The sequence below is a fragment of the Alexandromys fortis genome, unplaced genomic scaffold, assembly GCF_014885135.2.
Source record: "Alexandromys fortis isolate MF-2015 unplaced genomic scaffold, M_Fortis_MF-2015_v1.1 scaffold_396, whole genome shotgun sequence".
Lineage (NCBI taxonomy): Eukaryota > Metazoa > Chordata > Mammalia > Rodentia > Cricetidae > Alexandromys > Alexandromys fortis.
Window position 1 is genome coordinate 380816 of NW_026068281.1, and position 9719 is coordinate 390534.

Below are 9719 nucleotides of genomic sequence, written 5' to 3' on the forward strand. Positions count from 1 at the left end.
GGCCTGCTGTCTACCACCACATGGCCTGCCACCACCGCTCAGGCCACCCCTCTGGGACCTGCAGCCATTTCTGCCTGGGACTGGCTGCACCCAGAGCCCGCTACCACCATTTGGGACCTACAGCATTTCTGCTGCCTACTGCTGCGGGGAACTTGCAGCATTTTTTAAAAAAAGAATAACACTGCCTGTCCAGAAACTATGTAGACAATGATGGCCTCTGACACTCAGATCTTATTTCTCTATTTCCTGAGTGCTGGAATTAAAAACATGAAGTTTTTTTTTTAAACATGAAGTTTTGCATACTGAACAAGATAAGTGCTCTTATTACAGCATTTTCTAGGGATTGCATATATGGCTTAGTGGTTGAAAGCACTGAATGCTATTCTAGAGAACAAGGGTTTAATTCCCAACACACACAGGGCTCACAATTTTCTGTTAACCCAGCTTCAGTGGATATAATGACCTCTTCTGGCCTCACCTAGCACCAGGCAAACATGCAGAATACAGAAATACTTGCAGGCAAAGCAATCAAACATTAAGAAAAACCTTTTCAAAAGAAAATAAAAAAAAAAATAACTTTTCCCCCATTACTTTTATAGAATTTTATTTAAATATAAACCTATAATATTTTTCTAAGATTTAGACCTCCATTCAAGGTATTCACAAGTTTCTTTATGTTTTTATTATATACTATTGGGATTTATAAGCAGAGAATAGCAGATAAATACTATGTCACATTTTTTACAATGGTATTTTTCTCTTACAGTATGAATTTTCTGATGTCTTCTTTTTTTTTTTTTTTTTTGTTTAGTGTTTTGTTGTTTTGTTTTTGCAGACAGGGTTTTCTGTGTAGCTTTGGAGCCTGTCTTGGAACTCGCCCTGTAGATCAGGCTGGCCTTGCACTCACAATGATCCTGTCTGCCTCTGCCTGAATGTTGGTTTTAAAGATGTGTGCCATCACCACCCGGCCCAGTCTTTGCATTTGTAAGGATTTTCTGATCTGCTCTAAGATATACGCACCTAAAAAAAAGAAAAAAAAAAAAGCCTTGTCACAGTCCTTACATCTGTAAGGTCTCTCTCCAGTATGAACTCTCTGATGTGTTCTAAGATGAGAGTCCTAGCTTAAGGATTTGCCACCATACCTCTCATTTCTAATGTTTCTCTCCAGTATGGATTCTGTAATGCCTTTTAAGATGTCATATTTCAAGAAATGACTTAACACAATCTTTGCATTCATACAACATCTCTAGAGAATGATTTTTATGATGCCTTTAAATGATTGATAGTGGGTAAAGAATCTGTGTCATGCTCAATGCATTTGTAAGGGTCCTCTCCAGTATACAGTCTGTAATGGCTTCTACAGTGTGAAAGCTGATGAAAGACCTTGCCACAATACTTCATAATCAGAATGTTCCTCAGCAGTATGGATTTTCTGATGTCTCATGAAACTAGAATAGTGGGCAAAGGATCTGTTACATTCCGCACATTTGTAAGGCTTCTCTCCAGTGTGCCATTTCTGATGGCTTTTGAGTGCTGAGGACTGAGGAAAGGACTTTCCACATTCTCTGCATTTGTAAGGTTTCTCCCCAGTATGGAGTCTTTGATGCGTTTTAAGACTTGAGCCCTGAGAAAAAGATTTGTCACATTCCTTACATTTGTAAGGCTTCTCTCCTGTATGCGTTTTCTGATGGCTTTTAAGTGCTGACAAGTAACGAAATGACTTTCCACATTCTGTGCATACATAAGGTCTCTCTCCAGTATGACTTCTTTGATGTGCTTTAAGATTTGAGCACTGGGTGAAAGATTTGTCACAAACATCGCACTTGTAGGGTTTCTTTCCAGTATGTATTCTCTGGTGCACAGAGAGGTTTGTGGCAGTACTGAAGTATTTCCCACATTCCTCACACTGGTGTGATTTCCCTCTGTTATAGATGGTTTGCTGCATAACACCGAATGCATTAAGAAAAGAGTCAGCATATTCTCCCTGCCTGTGCTCTTTCTTTGCAGTGTAGACTCTCTGGTCTTGAGCAACGCTGCCTTTCTTGCAGTCTTTAGATTTGCAAGGTTCTTCTCCAGTGTGCACGCTTTCATGTCTGTCTGGGTTTGAAGAGTCAATTGAGTCCTCCCTGTGATTACCGCATCTGTAGTTATTGGAGTTTTCTGTAGCTTCACATGTTCTAGAAAGTGCACATGTGGAGGGGTCATGAGGCATTTTGCCAAGGTCATTACACTGAGAAGACTCCTTTTCATTATTCACATGCTGATGGACAGGATCATATATGTAGTCGTTCTCTGGAAAATGAGTACAGTTCAGATTAATAGGGCTTGTTCCAATAATAAACATCTGATGAGTGCCTGTGACTCACTATGTTCTCTATTACGATATGTCAACCAGCCACTATTTTGCACAGAGTTCCTGGTACTCAACATTTTTCCTTTCACACACACACACACACACACACACACACACACACACACACACACACACATATGAATTATCCCTCAAACAGAGTGACAGCCTTCAAGAAGAAGAAACAAATAACTGAGGAATCAGCAATTAGCTTTAGGATGGAGCTTACTGATTGATTATATTTAGAATACATGTGTCTATTTTAAAACATTTTTTTCTGTGAAATTGTTAAAGAAGAGTTTACTACAATTCTAGGTTCACAGTGTTTATACTTACTAATGTAAAGCAATGAAAAGTACTGTTCAGAAGACCAATTCCTTCGAAGACTAAAGGCTTACTTAAAAGAAGCAAAGAAAAACTAAGTAGTGGTAGCACATTTGGACAAGTGGATCTCTGTGAGTTTGAGAGGTTTGGTTTATAGAGGAAGTTCCAGGAGAGTCAAGGCTACCGAGTAAAATCTTGCCTTGAAGAAACAAATCAAAACAAAAAATATATTAAAAACCTGTGACCTAGAGTAGTCTGTCCTGCCTGCACGATATGCTAGGGTAATGTTGGAACAGAAATTGTGGGAGTAACAAACAAATGTCTGCTTTTACTTAAGGTTCAATCCACAAGATGGAACCCATAGCCAATACTGCCTGGGTAACCAAGAACCAGAGAATAGGTAATCCTGAGACCTAGTGTAAATCAAAAACTACCTATGTGAAAAGAAAAAAAAAATAGTATCAAAAAATTGCCTCCTGATAATATTCTTCTATACTCATACCTTATTCAGTCATCAACAGAGAAGCTTCCCCCCTGGCAGCAGATAGAACAGATGTAGAGAACCACAGCCCGACAGTACATATAGAGAAAGTCTACATGAGATGTCTTCATCAACTCCTTCCCCTGAGAGCTCAGGGGTCCATGCAGAAGAGGAGGTGAAAGGAGCCTAAGAGCCAAAGAGGACAACAAAAGAGCGAGGTCTTTTGAACCAACTAGCCAAGTGCAAGTGAACTCACAAAGACAGAAGCAGCAAACACAGGGCCTACATGGATATGCACCAGGCTTTCTGCATATGTATTATAGCTATAAGCTTAGTACTATCAAAGGATTTCTGAGTGTGAGAACAAATGTATCTCTGATACTTGTACCTGTTCTTAGGACTCTTCCTTCTTGTCCAACTTCAATACGATGGTTTTTGTTTTATTGTATTTTATTTTGTGATGCTTGGTTGTTATTTCTTAGAAGCCTGCTTTTATTTTTTTTTTGGGAGGGGGGGAGGCAGGTTTTGAGACAGGGTTTCTCTGAGTAATAGACCTGGATCCCCTAGAACAAACTTTGTAGACCAGGCTGGCCTGAAACTCACAGAAATCCACTAGAGAGCTGAGATTAAAGGTGTGCCTCACTATGTCTGGCTCCAAGCCTGATCTTTGTAATGAGAGACAGAAAGGGAGTAGATATTGAGGGAAGGCTAAATGGGGAGGAACTTGGAGGAATACAGGGAGGGAAAAGTATAACTAGGATATATTGTATGAGAAAAAAAACTATTTCAATGAAAGTGAAAAAACTGAAAAGGAACATGTGGCTGGAAATATTATATGCTACAGAGTTTCTGAATGCATCTTGAAACCAAAGTGAAAGAAAGGTGCTGGACACCTCTAACATGGAAAATGGAAAGAAAACAGCAAAATACCAAGAAAAGGTTCTTTTCTACTACCAAACTTTTCCTAATCTCCTGTTATTTCCAAGACAGCCTAACAGAGAGTTTACAACTTAGACAGTCAGTACAAACAAAGCCTGAGTTAGGGATTCTACAGCAAAATGTTCTCACCCACAGAGACTAGGTTGCTGTAATTCTCCAACATCACATCAATGTACAAAGTCCTCTGATCAGAGTCCAGGCATTCCCACTCCTCCTGGGAGAAGTCCACAGTCACATCCCCGAAAGTCAACAGACCCTGAAATAAAAACTTACAGTGTGATCACGTGATACCAGGTAGAGCACTTTCCTAGATATAAGGAGACTTATACAAATCAGGAATGTGGATGAGCAAAGACAACTCCTCAAAAAGTTAATTTCTAATATAGTTGTATTCTACATGGGCTTTCTAACTGAAAACGGAATGCCACAACATTCTCACAACCAATATACATGAAACAATACACATTTAAGGTCTGGACAAGGTTATCTATCTGTTATGGATGCTGTGTTTATATCCTACAGGATAACAGAGGTACATATCTCAGAAGGAAAATTTATGATAAAGAAATGTGGTTTTAAATGCTTTGTCTGTAGATCATGGTAAATTCTGATTCTGAATCAATCCAGCCTGTACGTGGGCCTTACATAGCTCACATAACTTACAGATTCAGTTGGGATGTCTAAACTCTAGTTCCAGTGCCACACCATTACAGAGAGAAAGGGTAGATATAGAAGGTAGAATTCATGACTGACTTTATAGTCAAAGAGTTTTGTTTTTGTTTTTGTTTTCACGGTAAGGAGTGTAACAAAACTGCATGCTTGCTACTATATTAACATATAAAATCATAAAAAATTTAGTTTATGAACTAATTTATAAGAATATTTAACCCACTACCAGGCAGATTTAAAATCTGTATCAGCCATGTTTGACATAATCTAAAATTGTCCAACAGTATGCATAAGGAAACTTTGACAAATAACACTTTCAGAGGTTTAGAAGAAAATTTTACCATTGAAGAGCTATAAAAATTGAGGGAAGTCCAAAAACACATTAAATAATAAATTTAAGTTACACCTAAGCATGTACACATATGAAGTAACTTGAATATATTCAGGAATGACAGATTTCTAGTGAATGAATATAATAAATTATATGAGAATTATACTCATTTTCTATGCTTTGCAAATATAATAGAGCACAAAAAATGTCTCAGGAGAAAAATCTCAGCTATTGCATCTGAATTTTGTAATCCTCAATATGTTCTTGTTAGCATTTAGGCTACATAGTCTAACAGATTTTAGGTTAGTAGTGTTCATGATTCTTCCTTTATTTTCTGGAAATGGAAACTAGTGACATATTTTGTCTGAGCCACGAGTCAGGATAGCAATGCAAACCTGAGGGTCAGAGCCCATCTCCCCAATCTCCACTTTAAAACACTGTAGCTTCAGGCTAGGGAAGCAGAGCCATGATTCTTGCAGGAACTGACTAGAACAAAGCAATCATGAGGAAATGTTCTTTCTGCATCAAATGTGATGCCTTATGCACATCAATCAGTCAATACTCCAAGACACCTTTATTGATGCATTCCACATGATGTTATATATAAGGACTGCACAGAGGAATCCTGTTTGGTGCAAAAAGAAAAAGAGAAATAAAAAGGACCCTTGAACATCCTAACCAAGTGAGTGATGTGAGCAGCCAATGTCCTGAGAAAAACAGATAGCAGGTTTCAACAAACACATGGACATATCATCACTGTTGTGATATTAAATACCAAAGAGAAATACAAGTAGACTATAATCAATCTGAGTTTACACTCAAGAACATCAATTTCATGACAAACTCAAACCACTGCCATGTTCTGCACTCCCTAGTGTACTTAAATCATTAGTATTATGAACAAAGCATTATTTTGTATTAAGAATCAAGATATGAGCTGGGTAGTGGTGGTGCACACCTTTAATCCCAGTACTTGGGAGGCAGAGGCAGAGGCAGAGGCAGGCAGATGTCTGTGAGTCCGAGGCAAGCCAGGTCTACAAGAGCTAGTTCCAGGACAGGACCCAGAGCTATCGAGAAATCCTGTTTCGAAAATACAAAAAAGAATCAAGATACAAATCTCTTTAATTCCATCATTTTAAGATGCTGTGGAAACTAGCCCATATTTCAATATGTGTTTTTATAATCATGATTCAAGGAAATGGGACAGATCCCACAAGTAGAGCCTACATGGCACATAAACCAAAACAGAATAAATGCAAATGCAGTATTGTTGTAAGGAAGAGCTGCTGGTTAGTTTCTAGCTGCTCAGGCCTGAAATAATCACACAGAACCCATATTATTTAAATCAATGCTTGGTCCATTAGTTCTAGCTTCTTATTGGCTAAAACTTATATCTTAATTTAACCCATTTCTAAATCTGTGTTTCGCCACACGGCTGTGGCTTACTGGCTAAAGTTCCAGTGTCTGTCTCCAGCAGGGCTACATGGCTTCTCCTTTACTCTGCCCTTCTTTCTCCCAGCCTTCGGTTTAGTTTTCCCTGCTTAGCTAGGCCTCCTCCTACACAGTATATTCACTATAGCAATGGGGCACCAACATGTATTTTTAGTTCATGTGTCACAGTTGAAATATCTTCAAAGTTACAGGTTATAAGTCAATGTGGAAATTTTTCCCTCAATAAATAAATAAATAAATAAATGGTGGTAGGGTAGAATTACAAAAAGTGGTTGAATATATGTGGAATTATGGAATTGTATTGCATGGCTGCAATCATAAAGATGGCCTAGTATGGTCATAACAATAGAAGAATAACAGAATAAGATAGAGGTCCCAAAAAGCTAGGCTTACTTAATATTTCATAAAGGAAGCAAAAAGAGGTTATAAAAATATGGCCTTTACAACAAATGGGGCTGGCAAAACTGGATCCAATAGGAGAATGAAATTAGATTCTTACCTTTCATCATGTATAAAAATCCACTCAAAATGGATCAAAAACCTCAATTAAATCAGAAAAATAGGAACAGGGAATACTCATGAAGATCCTGGGATGGGCAAGGACTTACTGCTTAGAAAGAACATCATTAGCACAGGAACTGACCCAAGTATTAACAGATGGGCTACATGAATATAAGGAGTTTCTGTATGAAAACAGCAGAGCACAGACACCCCACAGGAAGGGGGAAAAAAGTCTGTATCAGTGGTACTTTGGATAGTAGCTCATACCTAGAATTTATCAAGAATTATAGAAATCCAAGGAACCAATCAACAAATAGGAAACTTAACTGAATGGAAACTTTTCAAAGACTGGACAATTGGCCAATAAATATTACAAAAAAAAATGTGTGGAATCACTAAATTGTCATTATGGAAATGCAAACTAAAACTACATTGAAACACTGCCTTCAGTGTGGCAGGATAGCTGTCATCAACCACTCTGACAACAAATGTTAGAGAGGATATGGAGAGAAAGGAAGCTTCATTGACTGTTGGTGTGTGGATGTGTGTGAGGGTTGTGATATACATCAATACAGTCATTGTGGAAATCAGTTTGGAGAGTATTTAAAAAATGAGAGATGAAATTAATGTATAGCTCAGCTATTTCAGTTCTTGGCATATACCCAGAAGCCCATACCCCACTAACAATCTATTTACACCCCATGTTTGCTGCTGCTTTATTCACCTTAGGAAAGTACTGGAGTCATTCTAATTGTCTATCAACAGATGAATGGATAATGAAAGTGGTATAGATATAAAATGGAATACTATTCAGGTGAAGAGAAAAATAGAATGAAAATCTACAAAAAAATGGTTGGACTTAGAAAGTGTAATAATGAAGTCATAGAGTGTCATATTGGAAGAAGCCATGTTTTCCCTCATATGCAGAATCTAGCCAATAATAGATATTTATGGAAACCATGTACATGTGGCAAAGTAGAATATGGAAAATAGACAGTAAGAAAAGTTAAGAAAGGTTGAGGCAGGACTGAATGTAGTTAAGGAACACCAGTTATGAAAAAAAATATAAATGTAATTACATTTCTAGTTCTAATTCTGTCACTGGTTTTTATCTGTTTTGTGTGTGTTGGATAAGTTCATAAAAATATATTAGAGTGAAAAAATTCCCATGTGAGGCTGCAGAGCTTCTGCTCCCAATGATTACTCTAACAGCAAAACAGTATATTGAGTTGTAGTCTTTGGGTCTGGTCAGATTTAGCAAGTGACTTTTGTTGTTTGTTTATTTGCAACACCTTTTATATCAAAGTTAAAAAAATTATCAGAAAATTAGGATGTGCATTATCTCAAACTTTTTTTTTTTATTTGTAGAAAAAGAGAGGACACAACCACTGACCTGGGACAGATTAACTGGAGAATCAGTCATTTCTTACTGCTTCTCTTCTTCCAGTTTCTCTTTCAGGAGCAATGAATAGATAGCTTGTAGACTTTCACACTGAGAGGTCAAAAAGAAAGAACAAAAATTAATACTGAAAGCTGTTAGACATGCCAAACCACATGAAAAGATCCAAGCAACAGAATATGACCAGGTGTCTAGACAATGATCTCAAATCCAGGAGAACATGGAACAAACCTTAAAGTTTAGAAAAAAATCACCATCAACAAGATTGTTGCAACTAGAAAAAAACTCTCTTAGAACTGGTGTAGACCTAAGTGTATTTCAAGATAGTCTGGAATTAGCACGATTGATTTCACTAACGCAGCACTGAAGATAATAAATTAGAGGCAAAACATACACTGGAGAGTCAGAGGAATTATCCATGAGAACATGGGAAATAATAAATTTCATGTGAAGAAAAGAGAAACACAAGAGAATTGGGAAAGAAGCAAATGGCAGAAGTCCGCCCTTTTGTCTGCGAGGTCCTTGGCCCACCGAGAGTCCCTGCTCCTGTACTGGAGAGATCTATCCAGAGGGGTAAGTGTGTGCCCGCCCAGCTGGCCGGTCAGGGAACAGAGTACAGGGCCCCTCCAGCTCCTGCTGCAGGGGCTTCTTTATTCCACTGGACCCTGCCTCCCCCAAGCCTGCCCTAATATCTGTGAGGTCCTTGGCCCAGGAAGAGTTCCTACTCCTGCACTGAGGAGATCCATCCAGAGGGCACTCCTTTCCATGTGCGGGATCCTTAGATCCACCACCACAGCCAGCTCCACTGCTGATGGGTCCTAAGGGAGGGCAGACCAAGAATCCCCAAGTACACAGTCATGTAACACCCGGTTTCGGTGTTACACCCTCGGTACAGTACGCGCGCAGCTGTACCAAATGCGAGTACGGGCAAGGACCTGGAGATTGAACACAAGACACAGAGACCAGGGTCATTCGATAGGAGATCAAGCGAATGCCATTTATTCAGACTTGGGGAAGCCCTTTTCTACCTAACTGCAGCACAAAGATCTCTCCGCCCAGGCAGGTGGGAAATTACCATATTAACAATGGAGAAGATTCCCTGTAGGTAATCATCCAGGGGGGCAGGGATAGCACGGAAACACACAGGAAGCTTAGTTAACTGATTATAAACTGTCCCCGCCAATGCACCCCAGGAATAAGGGAGACCAGGGGCCCACAGGTCCCCCCTTAATATAAATTATGACTAGGCCTGTCTTGGGTGGCCTTGGACGTC

General features: G+C 38.9%; 1 pseudogene; it reads right to left on the reverse strand.

The window, feature by feature from the left end:
- Window positions 1-663: 663 nt before the first annotated feature.
- Window positions 664-9713, reverse strand: LOC126494774 (zinc finger protein 54-like; annotated as a pseudogene).
- Window positions 9714-9719: the final 6 nt, after the last annotated feature.